Source organism: Chaetura pelagica, unplaced genomic scaffold (genome assembly GCF_000747805.2).
Source record: "Chaetura pelagica isolate M959 unplaced genomic scaffold, ChaPel_1.0 scaffold17, whole genome shotgun sequence".
Lineage (NCBI taxonomy): Eukaryota > Metazoa > Chordata > Aves > Apodiformes > Apodidae > Chaetura > Chaetura pelagica.
Window position 1 is genome coordinate 9190012 of NW_009970726.1, and position 21247 is coordinate 9211258.

A 21247-nucleotide genomic window follows, 5' to 3' on the forward strand; every position below is an offset into this window, starting at 1 on the left:
ATAGAAAAAATCACAGCAAGTATTTTTGATTTTGGATTATGCTGACTTATATGCTTCTTAGATGCTAAAGTGTATTTACATGGACAAATGTACATTCAGGTAACATAGTGTACCAGTCAGAGAACAGATGTAATAAAATACAATCTTGTAATGAATTCTATCTCATATATATATATGTATATGTGTATGTATGTATATGTGTGTGTATATATATATATTGTTTTTAATCACACTGCAAGAATTCTTATTTTTTTTATAACCTTGGAAAACCAGCATCATGCTTTTCTTATATTAGATGTGCATAAAGTTGAACATGAAACATGATGCTTCAAAGGATTTAAGTATCAGTTTCTACTAGTTATAAATTCAAACTAATTATTATAATGAGCTGGCTAATATACAGGTTTAGAAGCAAAGCAGTTTACATCAAGTTCTCTTTTCAGTACTGCATTCTCAAAATCAGATGACAGAAAAGATAGAAGTCTCATTTTCTGGAGAAGTTTTAAGGTTTACCAGATTCAAAGTAAAGAAGCAGGGATTTAATTGCTAACTCAGCTGCTCTCCTCCTGGTATAACACAATTCCATTTCCTGATTTGTTTTTTTCAAGCTAAAAACCTTCACTGTTGTATCTACATAGATTTAAAATTTTACATAATGGGACTTGTCCTTTTCTGGCCTATCATTGACCTCAGCTCATCTGCTGTGCTAACAGTAGCAACTGCAATAGCAATACCAGCAGCAGGAGTAGTCTAGTTAGATTACTCAAACATAATTCCAGTGTTGCAATCTACTTCAGTGCAGTCAACACCATTTGTCCAAACAAATGAATCTCTGGGTTTGAAGCATTTCTCATTATTCATGCACATTGTCATTAATTTGTTATGCTGGGGATTCAGAATGAGGGAATGAGCTGTGTTGCTAGTTTTTATATGATTTGACTTTTATTACAGCAACAGTGACTGATAGCATTATTCCCTTATCTACAAAAACACGAGCAGACGTGCAATTTTATTATCTACAGCTAAGATAGTTCAACAGAGCAGTTCAAACATTCTCATGCAGCACCAGCTATGCAGAGGTTTAGAATATCCCTTCACTTCAACCATTAAGTTAAAATGTAATGTTTAAATTACATTTAAACATTTACAAATGAGAAGAACCGGCTTTCCTGACCAATATATACCATCCAAAGTAATAAACTACTGAAAATTCAAGCTAGTCTCATTTCTACTCTTGCTGCTTTCTATTATCCTGATACTCTAAACCTGCTAGCCCAAGACCACCCTCTATCTTGATCCCCTGCACACTTCAAGTTTCACCACATATAACTCTTTGACAAGAGGAATCATCTGCAACTGTGCTCTCCATAGAGTGGTGTCATCACAGTATTTTGCCATGGATGTAAGGGAAACTCTGGAAAGGCTTCAATAAGCTTTTCTGAGTTCATTCACCTACTTTTTATTTCCCAGATTTCCTTAGTTACTGTTAATTTTTTTCTTTCTGCATGTCTTCCTTCTACCATCCCAGTGCTTCCTAGTCTGCATAAAATCAGTTTTCTAAATGTTTATATGATGTCTTCAACAGCTCAATTTATCCTTACTCACAGCTCCAGAAAACACCACTAGCATACCAGCATTTACATAATTGTAGCTTACATATTGCACAAACAAATATTAAAGGAACAGTGTTTTAAATAATTGTGGAAAAGATTAACTGGATCAGGGACCAAAAAAAAAAAGTGAAAATTCACATGATAGATTTGAGAGAAGTAGAAAGGAGTACTTTTTTTTCTCAGTTTTGGATGCAGTGCTTGACAATTCTATATGAAGTAATAAAATATATTTCTATATTTTAAAGTCTAGATAGTCCCATTGTTCTCAGATACTTTTTACATTTGATGTCTTAAAACTTTTACAGTTACTTCAGAAACAATTGTACAGTATAAGACCTAACTATGCAATATAAGATAGAATTTTATAACACATATTTAATCTTTACAAGGTAATTGTCTTTTTTTCTGTTTTTCATATAATAATAAATATTTTTGGGTTGTTGGCATTATCCTAGTAACTAATAAAGCATACTGTTCTTTTTATGTTCCTTGTGATTCTCCTAAGCCTTAGTTGTGTTATTTGTGTACAAAGTTATGGATAAATTTATACAAAACTCTATTACCATTTTTGTTAGTTGAGAATCCCATAAACTAAAAGCATTTGAGAGTCCTATGTGTATAACAAAAGGTGAGAGCTGTCTGATAGAATTTTAGATGTTCTGCAGGCAAATATCCATTAGCTCTCTAGGACAAACCTAGTTGTGGAGATTAATCTTTAACTAATTGTGAGAGACAAATAGATTCACCTTGGTTTGTATTTTCTAACACATTTGTATTTGTGCCTATTGTAAGTATGACTGATAACTTTGGTGGAATATGCTGGTATATATCCCATCAGCCAAAGATTTCTCCTCCCCATCCCTTCACAGATTGTATTGAATCAAATGGTGAATATTTCATATTAAATTAGTATTTTCTTTCTTGTATTTTCAACTTCTTGGCAATCTCTATCTCCTCTTTCTTGTTTTTTTTCTAGACAACTAGTTCTCTAATCTCAGTATAATTGTTAAACAAAGTGCTTTTCATAATTTCACACATTTTTGGTAACAGAGTATGATTTCAAATCTCCCTCATTGTTATAGCATTTCATGTGGTGGATTGAGAACAGCCTTGAGGAGGATGACTTGGGGATACTGGTCAATGAACAGCTAGCTCAACATGAGCCGTCAATTTGTGCTTGCAGTCCAAAGAAGTATGGTCAGCAGGTCGAGGGAGGTGATTTTCCCCCTTCACTCAGCTCTTGTGAGACCCCACCTGGAGTACTGTGTCCAGCTCTGGTGCCCCCGACACAGGAAGGACACAGAGCATATTAATGGACCTTTCATCTGAGAATTCAAATTCTTTACAACCTTTCCCTAATCAATCCTCACATCTAATCTAAATCCGATTCTTAGAATTTTTTATTTTTGTGGATTATATGAAAGCTTGAATATAAGCAGAAAATTTCTTATTAATATTTGTTTGTCTCAAAAAGACATGTCCATCAGCATAGATTTAATGTTGATCTACACTCATCAACAACAAAAAGGTGTATTAAATCCATTCAAAACATACTGTGCAAGGAAACTCTTTAATAAGAGTCTTCAATTTAGTAACAAAATCCTAGAGCAAAACTGCAATGAAATTCTGGACCATGAGTATGAGCTTTATCACAATGCTTAGTCACTAGAAGTCCTTGTGTTGTCCTTCAAAGTCACAGGAAACATGACTTTGAAGAAGAATAACCTAAGGGAACATGCACAGAAACATGAATGAGAAGGATCCTCTAAAAGGCATGCTGAATGTGCGATGAAAGAGACACAAGTCAAAAACAGCCATAGAATATAAAGGAGAACATAATTTTGGGTTAAGATTATAGTCAATTTTGTTGAGCATAATTCATTTTTCAGGAATGCGAGCCTGGAGGAACAAGGATCTAGAATGAGGTTTTCATTACACAGAAAGAATCAGAAGATGTTTTCTGAGAAAAATTCAAGGCAGCTTGTATAAATACTTTCAGTGGCAGACAGTAAAGAGTGTGAGTGAGGTACACTACAAGTTGTTCTACACTGTAAAGCATATAAATATAGAACATGAAAATTATATCACCTAATTTAGATATCTTAAAATTATTTACCAAGTCTAACTTACCTGCCCTAGAGACAATGACTCTCTCTAGGAGGTACCCTCCAAAGACTGCAGTGATTTTTCCTCTGAAGGGTCCCAGCACTCTCCACAGTTTGTAGAACCCAGACTCAGCATTTTACTTCTGGTATAGTTATATTTAAGTGAGGAGCTAAAAACTTATGCTGTAAAAGAAGGCACAATAATCAGATACACAACCAAGTATTTTTAGTTGCTTCAAGGCCAGTGACTGCTGGTCTCTCCCAGTGTGAAAACTGACATTTCAAAGACCACTCAGCTGTTTCAGGACTAGCCAGTTTCCCAGAGAGGCAGACCACTCCAGAGCCTTCTTTCCCATCAAAAAAGAATCACAAATATCTCAGTCCAGTATAAACATTAGTTTATCTCAAAATTGTTTTTGCAGTCTAAGGGTCCTCTACTCATAACTTCCATAAGGATCAAGATAAAGAAGAGTTCAGTGATCTCTCAGTTGCACCAACATGTCCAGTAGCTCAGTTTCAGTGATCCCAAAATATACCAATTTCCAATTTTAACTCAGTTCTGCTATTAGTTATTACCTGTCCTTTAGTTATCACCTGTCTTTTAGTTATCACCAGTCTACTGTGCATTTAATTAACCACATGCTAGAAAATTTTGAAACACACCACTGCCATATAGCAGTTCACTTATAAGGCATTTCTTAGCATCCACATTTACGCAACAAAGGGACACCAGCCCAGCTGCAGACTGCCATTAGCTTTGTAGTGTAGTGCAGAAGTCCTCCTTACTAGGCTGCTGTCCAGCAGTTTAGCAGTCATACCTCAAGCAATCAAGCACTGCATTGGCACAGTCACAGTAAGGCAGTTTTCTGCTTCTCAGGTAGATGTAGTGGTGTTTCAGCAATTATTTATAACACAAATATCTGAGTGCATTACAGTGTACAGTAAAAAACAAACAAACAACAAAACCACAAGTGAACAGTTCATTCAGTGAATGGTGAAGACAAATCAATAAATCAAGTCAAAATAATTCAGAAAAGGAAATACAATATTTTTAGGATGTACAGGTCATCAGCATTGGTGCTGAAGTCAACACATAGGAAAGGAATCTGTAACTCAGGCATCAAAATCATGGAAGGGGTAGATAGAAAGAAAATACTGCTGGAAGATCACAACCACAGCAGAACTGAAGACACACGTCAAAAGTAAATCAATGTACAAATCATGAGAAAGAATAAGAAGGAGGAGAAGAGAGAGTCTGGTGCAGATTAGGGAGACTTGATCCTGATATTCACCGTATGTGATTGTGTGTTTAAAAATTGAAGACAAATGAAAATATCTTCTATCATATTTGATTGTTTTCAGGGCATTAAATTTGGAATATATTTTATTTACTACAGGTTTGGAGAAGGAATATATTTGTTCTTTGAGCTTTGTGTCATAACAGAAACACTCGATATACCATTTCCTTTAAGCATATCTCATATGGAAGAAGTGATTTCAATTATGATAACTGTTCAGTTTGAGTGTTTGAGCCAAAATAAGGCTTATTCGATATAACAACTGAGCTAAGATTTTTGTAATATAGACAATTGACAAGGTCTCTGGAATATCCTTCTATAAATTAGAACTAATCAACATAACATATTGCTCAGCATTAAAAAATCTTTTCAGCAAAAGCACAGAAGGATGGTAATGACTCTAACAATGTCAAGTAAGAAAAACTAATATGCCACAAAGCTATCTGCTTTTTTCATTCTTTAAACAGTAAGTTACAGCATTTTTCATTTCAGATGTTTCTAATATAAATGAAGGGGAACAGTCTCTTTAAACCATTTCCTGTATTTTTATCAGCTCTCCTGCAGCTGATGCGGTTTTGGAGGGAGCAGCTGGGTCTGTCAGGGCTTGTTTTAAACAAGAGACAAAAAAAAATATTTTGGTCTGCTCACTTGGGTCTTTGGAACTGGAAAAGACTGATGGAAGTTTTACAGGAGAGAAAGAAGAACTAGTGTGTCTATTTCATCAAAAACAAGAAATTTGATGAGTTGGTAGGCTTTCCTCCTCATTGCAGCACAGAAGAGAGTTCAGTAGCTTATGATGGAAAGGCAGTAAAATGGGAAGAGGAGAGACAAAAAGAATATCTTTTTATGGAAAAAAAAATACTTTTTGTCCATTCTTGGGCATCATTATTAGACTATAAATTAGCTGCTTCCTTATGTGTTTATAGAATATTTTCCTCTTTGAATGTACTAGAATAGTAGGTTCTACCTAGAAGGTACTTGAGAAATTAATCTCAAAATGCTAATGCAGAGAGTTTTAATAAACTTCTGTTTCTTTTTGTGAGGTTTTAAGATGGCTAATTGCTGAAATCACTCAGAGATCAAAGGTGAAATAATGCCCATTATTTGAGAATGTGGTCAATAATTTTCTTAAGGGGCAATTTCAAATTATTGCTTTAGTGGAATCTAAAAAATCCGAATACATGTTATTATTCTAGCAAAAATTCACACAGGAAAATATAAACTAATTAAAATAACAAGAGATGAGTCACTGAATTTAAAAGATTTTATTCAGAACTTTCTTTAGTTTTTCTTTTCTTTCTAAATTAGAAAAGAACAAACTGTAATAAAAGCCAAAAGCAAACCACTTCTATTTTGTTAAAATAATCCTCTTACATTGACCCAGGCTGAATTATCTGAGAATATTTGGTTTCGTAAGTGTAAGGGTTATGCCCCTTACCAGGAAAAAGATATGTCTCCCAGAAAACCATTTCAATATATAAGGATGACTAAATGGACACCACTCCTGCACAGTGCCTCTGGCACCTGGAACCATCAAGACCCAAGACACTGGCTCCTTGCTGAAGAGGTCTGCTCAACCTGCCTGTGGCTCATCTTCCTGCCCCAGGACTCAAGGTTGGCTGGGCCAGGGCTGGTGTGCAGATGAGATGATGCATCCCAGCACCTGAAACTCACCCTAACCTAAAGAGAAGTCACCAGACAGCAGCAGAGGGGGTTTCTTACTCTCTGAAAGAGGAGACTGGAACTTTCTGGTAGCTTAGGGGCACACTATTGTGCTGTGGCCTGCCAGATCTTTGTGGGATCTCAGGGGCAGAATAAAAGCTGAAATCTAAATGTTCTTTTAAGAACAGAGAGCTGAGAACCCTGCCTGCAGCCGACGACAGCACCGAGGCGAACCACGAGCCACCACAGCATTAGCAGCCGAGCCGGAACCGAGCCGAGCCCAGTGCAGCACCAAGCCCAGCCGGGACCACTGCCCCAAGGGAGCCGCCGCCCATGCGGTGCATGTCTGCTGCCCATGTGATGCTGCCTACTGCCCTCCAACCCAGGAGCTGTTGCTTCTGCTGCCTTCAGCATGTAAGAACACCACCTGCGAATCTTCCCTGCTTTTCTCTCTATATATAGAATTCACTCCCCATACACACATGCACAACGGCCACCCCAATGGGGGGGAACTGTGACGCATTCTAAATCACCTCCCTTTACAATAGCAATCTTCACCTTATCAGTGGCTTGTACTATAGTTATATATTTGTACATCTCTGTTTTGTTTATCATGTATCAACATGTATAAACCCCCCACTCCATGTCCTCATTCCCTTTTTGAGCAGAAGTGCCTACTACCCATGGGGGGGGGGGCATTCAGCAGGTATCAACTAAAGCAAGGGGGAGGGGTTAACTGCTCAAACTCCTTCTTGTTCTGTTGTTGAACCCTTACACATAAGAAGGTTCAGATAGAGTTATTTTTTATTATGCAAAAAGAAAAGAAATATAAAGTGAATAAGTTAGCTGTGTTACGGGAACTCCATAGTCAGTTCTACTGCTTACTTTCCTTCTTGTATGCCTAGCCATGCCCTTCATTAGCCTCAAAAGTTCTCTCTCATTGCACCCTACTAGACAATCCTTGGATAAAGGATTAATGCTTTCTGGAAACAGGTCTTCAAGGTTGTCATTTTTAGTCCATGATCTCCTTTTCTTGTTCTGCCAGAAGAGAGAAGTATTTAGGTTATGCTTCAGTTCTCTCAGAACACAGTAATGGCAAGTATTCTTTTCTGAGAAAAATAGTGGTATCTAAATGCTTTGGCTAGTCATTTCCTTCATTCAAATTTGATTCAATTCAGGTCCCAGCCCAGAAACGCTTCCTTGGAAGTGGCTGGTTTACTTAACCAAAGTAGGAGGCGGATAATGTTCTCTCTTATATTTGAACCACTGCATTTAGAGACTGAGGAGAGGAAAAAGTGAGAAGTTATCCAATTTTTAGTCATTCTTTGTCCCTAAAGACATTCATGACATGGCTGCATTCAAAATATCTTAAGGTCTAATGGCAGTAGATAGATGACAGCTAGTGGCAGTTACTTGCTGGCATATTTACAACTCACCTTTGTTTCAGCAAAACTGTTAATTTCTTTTTGTAGATAATGTTATGTATAATTTGGGTACCACAGCTGCAGTGAAAAGTGTAAGGCGACGCTCCCACTGCCTTATGTGTTGGATTTGTTTGAGTTCACATTCTTAACTGACCTGTTGTGCACCTAGCTGTTGCTTGGTTGATTAACTATGCTTAGTATGCAAATGATAAAGAAGGTTTTGAGAAGTCTGGAAAATCAGAACACAGCAATGTACAAGATACCATAGAAAAAACAACATAGAAACAGAGCAAGGCTCCAGAATCTGTCAACTCCAAACCAAGAGTCTGACTGCATATAGAACAGGCACCAAGTGAAAAACAATGGTATCCTGAGCTGCATTAGGCAAACATGGCCTGCAGGTCAAGGGATTGGAACCTTGCCCCCTGCTCAGCTCTGGTGAGGTCATACCTGGAATACTGTGTCCAGTGCTGGAAGAAAGGCATGGATATACTGGAGAGAGTCCAACAAATGGCTGCTGAGAAGATCAAGGGCTGATAGCAGTAAGGAAGGATGGAAAGATGGACAGTTGGGAGATGAAGGCAGGAGGGAGGAAGAGCTGGATTTCTCACAGGTGCAGGTGCTAAAGCCCAAATTCTGTATAATTTCTGTTGTGTTTTTAAGTGAGAACCCCTGGTTTCCACTCCATGCTGCATACATTTTACAATAAAATACATTGGCCAAATTAAAGAAAATTCCGGGAATTTGGGATCAAACTCAGGGTATCTCCAGCCAAGGATATTGAGCTCACCTTTCACCTGTTACTACACTCCCTTAGACATATATTGCTTCAACAGAGACCTTAAGACCTATTATCTAAATAAATCAGTGCCCAAGTCTCTGACCTTTGACCTGTCTCTAAGGATTAGATAGGTGTGCAAAGTGTGAGCACTGCCAGCATTTTTCCAAGCCACACCTTGACTCAATATTTTCTACCATCTTCTAACTTGGTTGATAGATCTAACATAGGAGACAAAATAACTGTATGTGCAGCGGTGTTCTTTGAAAACTTCTAAGACTTTTCCTGAGCTGTCATTAAAGAATTTGTCAAAACTACCCCTGTGATATCTAAAGCTTCTTGTAATTATATGACCTTACAATCCTTTGCAAGCACGTGTTAATTCTAATGGTCTTCACTTTTTTATTTCATTGTAGGTGCACTGCTAAATTGGGGGATAGAAACATTAAGATCAGCTTCCTGATGTTTTATTTAAAGGCAAAATGAATTGCAGTGCCAACAGAAAGATCCAAACACTCTTAAACTGCAGCCAGACTGCATGTCTATCACCATGAGTAACAGCATGGAGGCGGAACCTGGCTTCTCCTCATCCAAGGCTCATACTCTAGTTGTGAAACCAGAATCCTTCAAGTCTCCAAAACTCACTGTACAAACTGTTCAGACTTTTTGTTAGCTGTGTTGAAGTGAACACTTTCAATGCTCCGTATTAGTGAGTACAGATATTTATACTACAATTTACTGTAGGTTTGATTATAGATTCGCTTTACTGATGGATGGAGAATGGATAATTTCAAGGCTGCTGGATGGTACTGCAAAAAATCAGTCAGAAGGAAGGCATACCAAAATCTTCCTTTGTATGAAAAATATATTTGGTCATAAAATAATGTTTTTCATTGTAAAACACTGCAGAGTAACACTGTTTATGTTTAAAAGCCATGTCAGGAAAAATAAGAAAAAAATAATCTTCTAATTTTGATTTTTAAAAATTTTTATTTCAATTTTTCATCTTCTAGTTACAGAACAGATAAAATAAATTATTAGTTCTTGATTTCTTCAGGTGTGTTTTTTTTTCTTGTCCTCCACAGTAACTACTCAACATTTTTTATCTTTTGTCAAAATCTAAAGGGTAAAAATAGACACAACAAAGTTCCCCACATCACAGATTCTGTTCAATTTACTGATAATAAGGAAAAAGGCACTTTTGTCAAAGCGATCAAAATTAAGATTTTTATTATAAATTTTAAAGTGTATTTGAAAATCCTAACAGGAAAGAAGTATGAAATGAAATTTGTAATGATTTTCAAAAATAATATCCTTTATTTCCAAGCTTTTTCAGTAAGCTGTTAATTAATCTTTGCAGCCTGGAAGCCTCACATTTTTTTAAATGTTGAAGTGTGAAAGGGTAAAGATAAATCAGCAGGTGCCTCTTTGCATTTCTATTAAGATAAATAACTTCAGAAATCCACCTGTGTGTCTCAGGGACATTCTTAATTTTTTGAACATTCGAAGCAAATCAGTTTTGACGTAATTTTGAAGAATGGGCAAAGGTTAGGGCTTGTTCTTATTTCATCTGAGTTAGTTTGGCCATAATGATTCCAAAGGAACTCATTCGTTCCCATGGCAATGGAGTGAATTCTCTACAAGTCTGCTTCTGTCATTGCAAATGAAGCAATTTTTTTTGGTACAAATATACCAGCTGAAGGAAAATAGCAGGTAACAGACAAATGTAAGGTCCTTTAAGATAAATAATTAATTTCAAAGGGATTTGAAAGTAATTCACAAACTGAAAATAGGTCAATAGAAATTTCAGAGCACTCCAGTATGAAAAAGTGCAGGGGAACTCAAGGTAGGAATTCTTAATAAAATAATAATTTAAAAAGTTCTCATTTGGGACAGATTCTGCTATGTGGCCTCCCTCTGGATATCATGAAGGGTACCTAAAACCAGCCACAAATAGCTACTGAAGAAATAGCAAGTAACTTCTTTGCACCTCAGACTCCACAAGGAAGGGAGATCACTTCTTGAAGATTACCTTGGTAGGGATTTAGAGACAGGAGCTGCCAGAAGTGGTGTCTCTCAACCAGTCAGAGAGCATGAATCAAAGAAGGCAGCAGTAAGCATTTTGGTAGGATTGTCAGAATGGGCACTTTTCTCCTTGTACACCTTCCTAGCTGTACCACATGTCATTACCCAGGACGTTTCACCAGGAATTAATGTAACCCTAATCCAACCCAAAAATGTTTCTAGGAAAGTATGAGCCATTCCTTATAATACTCCTTTTCATCTCAGCTATGAGCCTTCAAGCTATTACACCAGAAATTAATCTCAGTCTCTGTAGTGTCCTTATTCACCTCCCACAAAAAAAATAAATAAATAAATAAATGCATAAACAAACAAATAAATGTATAGGCAAATGCTACATGATCACAAATCACATGAAACAAAACAGCTGAAGACTTAATTGTGAAGATCTGTAAATCCACCAGTTAACAGTATTATATCACAGCTGTCATTTCATGGCAGTAAACTGAATTTTTACTGTGTGAAGTGTGGGTTTAGTAGAATAGCCTTTCTTATTCTGAAACAAATATAAATAATTTTATTAATTATAAAAGAAGTTACCAAACACTTTTTCTTCCTATAAATCAGTAGCATTATGGTGGAAAAGGAAAACATATGGGGTTGTGTTGAGATAGGAACATTTTTGCCACTCAAGCAAAAATGGAAGTTTATTAAACGGAAAGGGATTTAAAACAGAAATTAGCCCATTACCTGCTTTGTTTGTTTGCAGAGAAAGTGGAATTAACCAATGGAGTTAAACAATGTCCTAATAAAAGCAGTTACCGTTTCTCTCTTTTGTTCTATAAGATTATATACATTTCAGTCACTGATTTTTGTTTACTGCTTGAAGCATGTGTACAGTAATTACATTCAGATCAGCTTCTTCACAGTGAGTAGTCTATTTTTGATCATTGCTTGTCTTTAACTTGATGCTTATAAGAAAATTTCTGCCATTTTCAACCCATATACATTACCTCTAATTTTTATCTGACAATTAAGAAATAGAACTGTTAAATAGAAACTGAAGGTTGATGTTGTCATTTTTCAGTTCTATTTTGGATCTTAATTGAATGGCCCATCTATTTTCAACTTTCATTAGTACTATTTGTTTGTTTTCTGGTGAGCCCTCAGGGTCACCATTAGATGATGAGGATTTGAGTATTTTGAACATAGACAGGCACATTCAAATAAATTACAATCTAAATAATTCCTACTCTTAGAGTTACACTGCTTTTAATTTTAATGGTGAAAATGTGGAAAAAAATATTCATTTTATTTTTGGGTTGTTTCCTAAAATGTCAGTGAGTTCTCTGCTGTTCAAAGACCTAAAATGTCAGTGAGTTCTCTGCTGTTCAAATCAGAAGTGAAATAATCTAGATATCCTCTTGAACCTTCAATGATCCTCCTATAGGTTCCTAATATGCACATATGTGATTGGGACAAGATGGTCTTCGACAACATAGGTAACTTCCTTCTCCACCTATATAGTCAGTGCATTGATATAATGGAGACATTATTTTATACAAAGTTATATATTGAGTTTAAAATAACACAGGGAAAACCTACTTGCTTGTATTGTCCTAAGCATCTTTATACTCTGCAATAAGGGTTTTGAGTTTTCTACCTTTGCAAGGTGGAGGATTTTTTATCACTGCAGGCAGGTAAAAATGACAATAAACAGCTTTGAGGATGTGACTCTATTTTTGGGTCACCTTGTTGTCACAAGGACCTTTCGAGCCCCAGGTCTCCCCTGCTGTCAAAGGCTGTTGCACCTTTTGGAAAGTAGCAGAAGAATTTTGTTCCTGTAGCTCAACTGCCTCAGCTCATCGTCCAGTGTTAGATTCAACTGTTAAAGAAAATGGATTTCTCCCACTGCTACAAACTGTGACCTTCTTCTCTGTGGAGCCACAAATTTATTCTGCTGTCACTGTTTGTGGGGATTGTAGCTTTGGACAAAGAGATGATTGAGATCCTAATGGCAGTTGCATTTGAACCACCTCAATAAACTAAGTGAGCTCTCAAAAAATTGAGCTTTTTCATTTTTCTAACCACTTCAGCAAGTTACAGTGTTTTAAGCCTGAGCTCTGAGAGTGAAGCTGTCTCTGAGGAACTCACCACAGACAATTCCCAGGCAGATGGAGGATGGCTTTGCTTTACGAGACTGTAAAAATGGCATAAGTCTGCAACTATGTCAGTAAGGCTCTACATAGACCCTAGAACTAAAACCACAGCCAAAGGGAAATAAGCTCCATAGCAATGACAGAAAAGAGCCAACAATTTTTCAGTAGGAAACAAGCAACAAAATCTATATGCTATGTGTACAACTGGCATGTTTATTTTTAGGAAATCTATTTAAACAGTTTCATCCTACTATAACCCACATAAACCAAGAAGACTGGAGAAGTTATTCAGACAGACACTGGATGACAGTGTACAAGGCATGTAGGAACTCTGCTACTCCTTAAGTTCATTAATGAGACGTAGAGTCCTCATGACCTGGTGATTATTTCGATTTAACTGTGACCTCTGGTGTTGGCCTTCTCTCCAGAGGCAAGAGATATAAACCACAAAGATCATAACACTTGCCCAGCAGAAACAAATATTATATGCAAATTAATAATTTATTAATCTTACATTGTTCTATCAATAGCTCACAGGTAAACTCAGAGACAATAATCCAATTCATGGCCACTCAGCTAGCAGTTATTTGTGATTGGTCCATTAAATTTAAGAGAAGTGTAACTCTTGAAGTAATACCCCATGAAAAGATTTCTTTAAGTTTGACAATGATCACACTTTTGACCATGCACTGATTCATGCCAGCACAAGAAACAGGGTGCTTAGATAATCCATGATCCCAAATTCCTTGCAGTACTCTGCCCCATACCACGGCTACAGCAGGGATGGGGAAACCAAGCGGGAAGGCGGACTAAGTCTGCACAAATATAGGTGTAAACCTTTTATGACACTATTTCCATTTTGATCACTAAACACACTGCTCCTGTTGCAGCGTCCTCCGCTTTTAACAATTTTTCCTGCATAAACCATGCATGTATTTATAAGCTATGGCAAGTAGATCAAGTTAGCATTGTACCATCCAACTGTTAGGGGACAGTTGGGTATGGAAATTAAATAATCTTTAACAAATAGCAATATCTGCTTGAGAGAACATGATTCAGTTTGTCAAAGGGAGTTTGGAAAGCTTTCTGAAAAAAAGCATTTTAAACAGTTATGCCAGTACAACTCCTACCATGGGATAATGCTTCCCATGAACTTTTCATGTTTAGTGTGAAAGCGTCTTATGCTAGTAAAGAATCTCTCTTCCTAGACAAAAATAGCTGTACTATAAAAAGTGGTTGTGTACTAAATCTAGTGATAACCATTTGGAGGTGATTTATATTACTTTTTCAACATTGATTTAGCTGAACTGGTGGGCTTTTAACATGCAGATAATGTTTATATTATTTCTTTAATTAACTAGCATAAAGAAAGGGTCAGCACATCTTACAAAAATTTTGCAAAGTTCATGTTTAGTTGCACTGCAGAGAGGAGCAACATCTCCTCACCTCTGCCTAAATCTGTAACAAAGGAGAAAATCTGGCAGACCATAGTTCCAGGATGTCCCAGATTGAGACCAACTACTTCAAAACATCACCATGTTATATGTCACACATTAACATATATATCACAAACTAACATTCTTCAGTGAAGACAACAGATCAGAGAATTCCTTAATACTTCTATCTCAAAGTCTCTTTAGGAAAACAAAAAAAAAAAAAAAAAAAAAAAAAGGAAAAATAAAAAGAGAGAGACAGTCATATAATTTATTTTAAATTTATACATTTAGACTCAGACCTAAACCAAAAGTAAAAACCTTCCAAAGTCAGGTTGCTGATAGGAAGGTAATGATTCATACTGCTTCTATTATAGTGAGGGAAAAATGAACTTATCTGGATATGAAACAGAGAGAAAACTTACCAAGGGACGTGGGTTGTACCAGTGACCTATTCAACTAGACTGGAGTTTAAAAAGTTGGCAACACAGTAAATGAAAATCTGAGATTGTTAGGTCTGTGGCTTGATTTTGAAATCAAAGCATTTTGGTTTAAAAAAAAAAAGGGGGGGGGGGGACGACATGGGGGAAAGGGAAGGAAGAAAGAGAGAGAGTGAGACATTTTAGATGAACCAGCTTCAAATTCTTCTGCATTTATCCAGAGGGAACCTCAAAACCTTTTGAGGTCCATTAATTGTTACCCTGGCTGCTCAAGTTTCCCTGTGTCATCCAGTAGAGATTTTTAACCTTTAAAAGTATAGGATAATGAGTGCTTGTATGACACAAAGGAACTACAGTGCACACAAAAAATAATGATTCTGTCTGTTACAAAAAAAGTATTTAGTACCATACTGTGATTTTTCCAGTGTTGCAGTCAACTACCTTCAATGACTGTTGTCTCCGGAGCTGAGTGAATCACCTTTTAAATATATATAAAGATCTCCTGTGAAATCACTTTGTCAGTAGCTCAGCTGCACAAGGTAGAGATAATCTATATCAAAAATTCCTGACAGGGACTGTGCTTCCTTAGCAGGTCTTTGAAACCTACCTACTCAGTGACCTCGGGCTTCAATGAGTCACTGTGAAAAAGTCAAGCTGCTGTATGTAGGTAATGAATGCACCGATTCATACTGCAGCAATTGCAGATATGAAAAAAAAAAAAAAAAAAGAACATTTCTGGAAATGAAAATCTGTGAAGTTTATATTTGAAAAAAAGAAATGTAACAAATTCTTATGGACTTCATTGTGTGCATTGACACTGTCAGGTGCTCAGTGCCTCTTTCATTCCATGACACTTATGTCCAAGTCATCTACACTGCATTTATGTGGCAAACTAAGTTCTTCCCCTAGCAAAAAAATTTAGAATTCATTCTTCCTGTCACAAGCCGGTACTGGGGGGCTCCCGGCTGTCAGGTGCTTTTGCAACTGCCCGTCCCAACGTGGAGGGGTTTTTGTATAAGACCAAGGGTCATACATGGCACTCGCCTCTCACGGAGGAACTGCTGCCGTGGGACCATATTTCAGGGTGGTAGTTAGAACATACCCCTCCACCACGCTCAGAAATTGCCTCTAAAACCAAGGTTTGCTCCACAAACTAATCGGTTTATTAAGGGTTAACACAAACTGAGGGATGATGTTTAGGGGAAATGCAAATGTAAATGGCTGCCAGGGATATAAATATGTATATAGTGAGAAAGTGTCCTTTAGGGAGGCAATGCAAAAGGTCCAGGTGCTTTTAAGGAAGAGGATTAAGGACCAAAGGGAGGAGGGAAGGAGGGAAGGAAGCCAGTCCTCCTTAAGAGGTCGAGCTGTGTGTGAGAGTATGAGGAAAACAATGTGTGTGTGTGTCAGTCCGAACTGAACGGGCCTCAGGGAGGAGGGAAGGGCCCACCTGCTGCACTCACCTCCTTTTATACCCCAGTGATCCACCTGTCCAGTCAGTGTCACTGCCCAGAGCCAATGAGCATCCATGAGCCCCAAGTTAGGGTGGTGTCCACCAGGGGCACAGGATGGCTTGTGCCCGTCCTTTCTGTCCCGCACCACATCTGTTGTTTTGGGTTCAGTTGTCCTTGAGAAGTGAGTCTGTTTTAGTCCATGAGCAGGGAATAATCAGGAGAGGCCTTCACTGGCTTAAAAGGCATTTTGTTTAGACTTATGTGGAGAAGAAAAGAACAGTTTCCCACACTTCTTCAGGAAGTTGTGTCGTACAAGCAGGACAGATGTGGCTGGCCTATTGCAGAAAGCCCTACCCTTAAGTGGTACAGACATGAGCTTGTTTGTCTGGAGCAACAAAGACACAACAAGTGTACTCATGCAAAATTAAGAAGAAAGGGTTTTTTTCTTTCCACTCAAGTCACTCTTTGTGGCACTGTTGCATTAGGACAGATATGTGGAGTAGTTCTTACTACCAAGGCCCAGATGTAGCTTTGCCAAGACACGTTGTGACCAGCCAGAGGAAGGGGGGAAAATTATTTGGTCCTTTTTTGCCTTCCTTTTTTTTTTTAGCTGATCGGTTTTGATATCACCTGTTTGAATTCAACAGCTGCATACAAAGAATGGGGCCCATGAAACAGCATCGTTGCTCACTGGAGGTGGTTTGTGTAACTTACAAGTGTTTTAATTGGCTCCTAGGAGCAGTTGAGGACACAAACATATCCATGTTATTCCCTCACACAACTGTTGATCAGGTGACTTCATCTAAATCTAGCAGTGCTGGAAACCTTTGCTGTTCCCCCCCTGCTTATCAGTGGTTCCTAAGAGCTGGGCAAAACCACCCAATAAGCAGGTAAAAAAACCCCTCATGTTCCTTGTGCATCACTTTTTTTGTCTAATTAGTTCTCCACATGGTCTTTCAAGGAGGGAACAGAAAATCATGAAAGAGATGCTTTTTTATAAAGCTCCATGGAACTTAAGAAAATGCCACATCTTTTAATAAAAATAATTTATTGTTTGCATGTTTTTAGATAAGTACTTGCACACATATATAAATGTGTATCAGCATTCATACCTTGGAAATGCATGAATACAAACATTTACAATTAATTACAGGTCCATCTGGTCTCTGTGGGTTGTTAGCAGGGTAGTTACTTTTACAGTTACAAGCTCAGGAGATCAAATTCAAATCCATCTTGTGAGCTGTGGGTTGCACTCCAGACTGCAGTCATTAATGCTCTCAGCCTGAGGGCCACAGTCTACTTCCAGGGCTGTTTTTGAAGCATAATTCTCCAGTCTTGGGGTGCAGTTTTCCTACATTTTGTTTTTCCAGCCATGTGTATAGGATTTATTATTCTTTCACATCTCTTTAATGTATAAAACACACAATGACATGTAGCATATGTCTTAGCATATTATATGACAGAATTTTTATTCAATCAGCTGAAGTGAACAATATGAAAAAGCTTATTCTAAAGTATGAAATATATTGGGTATGTGTCACGCATCATTACCAGGAGAACTGGTCAAATAGGACAAAAACTGATTTTGCCATCTATAACTTCTGACAGCCCAGGAATTTTTAGTTAAAATGGATATTGTAATAATTGTATGGATAACCTAAGACTTTTCCTAATAAATTAGACTGTGTGGTCATGTTCTGGCACATCAGTTACCTTCCAGTATGAAACAGCTGATAATCTTTACAGCAACATTCAATGAAAACCATCGTAAGTGTCATAAGACAATGAAGAAACTTCACCTGTGGGTGCTGGTTGACAGCTGTCTTAACATGAGCCAGCAGTGTGCCCAGGTGGTGAAGAAGGCCAATAGCATCCTGGCCTGCATCAAGAATAGTGTGACCAGAAGGAGTAGGGAAGTGATCGTGCCCCTGTTCTCAACACTGGTGAGGCTGCACCTCAAGTATGGAGTTCAGTTCTGGGTCCCTCACTACAAGAAGAACATTGAGGTGCTGGAGCATGTCCAGAGGAGAACTACCAAGCTGATGAAGTGTCTAGAGAACAAGTCATACAAAGAGTGGCTGAGAGAACTGGGGTTGTTTAGTCTGAAGAGGAGGAAGCTGAGGGGAGACCTCATTATCTTCTACAAATACCTGAAAGGAGGTTGTAGGGAGGTAGGTGTTGGCCTCTTCTCCCAAATAAATAATGACAGGACCAGAGGAAATGGCCTGAAGTTGCAGCAGGGGAGGTTTAGATTGGCTACTATGAAAATCTCAATCCTGAAAGACTTTCAAGGCACTGGAACAGCCTGGCCAGAGAGGTGGTGAAGTTACCATCCCTGGAGGTATTCAAGAAACGTGTAGATGTGGCACTTCAGGGAATGCTCTAGTGGCCAAGGTTGTGGGAGTTTTGTTTCGTGTTGACAGTTGGATTCAGTGATCTTACAGGTCCTTTCCAACCATGACGATTCTGCGATTCCTATTGTCTATATTTCCTATAGCAACTGGTCTTCTGTGCAGTCTGGATGATGTGGGCTCTAAAACTTGAAAATTTTATTAAAATACTTTCTGAGTTTTTATTGGTATTCCTACCTTTACAAAAACAAGGAAAAAAAAAAAAAAAAAGATAAATTTCAGGGAATATATTCTTTTAAGATTCACTATTTCCTGAGAGTTTTAGGAGCTGGGAAGGAGCTTCACAGAAGAAAGCAGGGCAAGACTTCTGGGCAGAAGCAAAAGGAAGTGCTCATTCCTTCTTCTCATTTATTCAGCTTCTGATTTTTGCCCTTCCTCTTATTAATAAATAGCAAACCCACTTACTCCAATTTCTATTATGAGTTTCTAATACTAGAGACTTCTGTTGTTTTTCTGATGTGCAGAAAACTCACCAGGGAACAACTCACACTTCCCTCCTGCTGTTTTTTAAATTGACAGATGAGAGTGTGACCTAACTGCTGCTTAACAAAAAGTTAAAGTTATTTCAACACTGCTCTATACCAGCCTCTAGGGTTCTGGACAATGAATACAAGTGGTAAAATATCGAAACCCATACTTTCCTTGCAAACTCCTTACATTCATGTTTGTCATCCCACTGACATTGCAGTGCTGGATTATCATGTCTTTTGAAGAGTATTGATATGCACAAACAATGCAGTTTAATTCCCAGGAAGAAAGTCCTGGGAAAATCTGTATGCTTTCTCCTATGCAATGTAAACAGTTCTGCTTATTTTTTTTCTTATACCAGCTTTTTTCTGGTCTCCTACTCTTGTATTTTTGTTTAATTTGACCAATGTGTTTTGCCAAACAGGTTGAATATTGCCTTCAATGCTGCTGTTCACTTCAGATCAGCATATAGCACTTCTAGTTGTTCCTTACATTTTGCAATCCTTCCATTATGCATGTATTTCTCCTGTCAATACTTTGGAATTATTTTTTGACATCTTTTTTTAAAAGTCCTGCATAATATTGAGATACACTTCAGTGTGAAAATAGGGCCTAGAAATATCTTGTTCCCATGTTCTTTGTGCACGACATTGTGCTTAGTAGTTTCAGCTCACTTTCCAGCTGAGAAAGATGAACATTTTTCTTTCTTGATAAGACAAGTACATATTTTGACTCTAGAACCAACTATAGCATGCTTTAGACAAATGATGTAGAGTGTGTATTTCAAAAGAAAAAAGATCTGTCTGTTTTGTCTTAAATTAAGAAAGCATTTATAAGCTTAGAAGTGATCCTTGTGTGCTTGCAGCAGGCACAGAGATCCACTTCTGGCAATAAAAATTTTGGTATGTGGTTTGTTTTAGATAGTCATGAAGTCACCAAAATCAATTAACTTTTCTCTGGCCACCATACAGTCTGCTGGAAGACAGGAGATATAAGTAGTATAGAAAAACAATTTGGCAACAATCATAATTCAGAAATTTCTCTCCTTGCAGATAGTGAAGAGAATTCCCACTTTGTATATTTTAACTCTTCAACTCTGCTTCAGAAATGATACATTCCAGCTCTTATTCTGCAATGACTAATGCCTTTTATTCCAGATTTTCTTATTCTACAATTTTCAGAAAAATATATCCATTGACTTTGACTTAGATTCAAAACTGGAAAGATGGATGATTTCTGAAGCTTTATTGACAGTTTTTCTATGACCAGATGGCATCTTCTAGTCTTCTGTAATGATTTTGGATCTGTGCTCTTTTATTCAGTTCACGATTTGATTAAACCCTGACAGTTTCTCACCTACACTGGATTTTCTTTTCTTAGTAGAGAAGTAGGAAGTAAACACACCTTTTCCAGTCTATTGTTTGCTTATTTCCTTGGACTCAGATTTGTTCCATGTGATTCCACTTCCAAAACTTAAAAGAAAGATCTGTGTCAAGAGCCTGGTTACCTGAGGTTCCCTTTGCAGTCAGAGGGGGTGAGGCAGAGGGTGAGATCCTCATAGACTGACCTGACGTGATTCTCTGCAGGTGATTTTCTCTCTCCACTGACTACAGACTGGGAAAGGCCCTTGGAGAGTGAAGGCATCTGTACTCCACATTTAGATACTGATTATTTGTCTAAAAGTAGAGGTAATAAATCAGAGCCTCATCACTAGTAAGAACTAAACTCCACCTGTTTACTTTCAAGCTGATTATTACTTTGTATCTCTGTGCATATACACAGCTCAGGGGCTTCAGCAGACAATTCTTTGGCCTGCAAAAATTAAATTGTCAATAGTGAATTCTGAATCTTTTAGTAGCCCCTTTTAGAGTGCTTTGCCCCACATGTCTCATAATTTAGTTGGATGTTAAGCACTGAGGTAACTCCAAAACTGAAAGATAGCTTTACACAACTTGAAATTGTATGGATTTCTCCACAAAT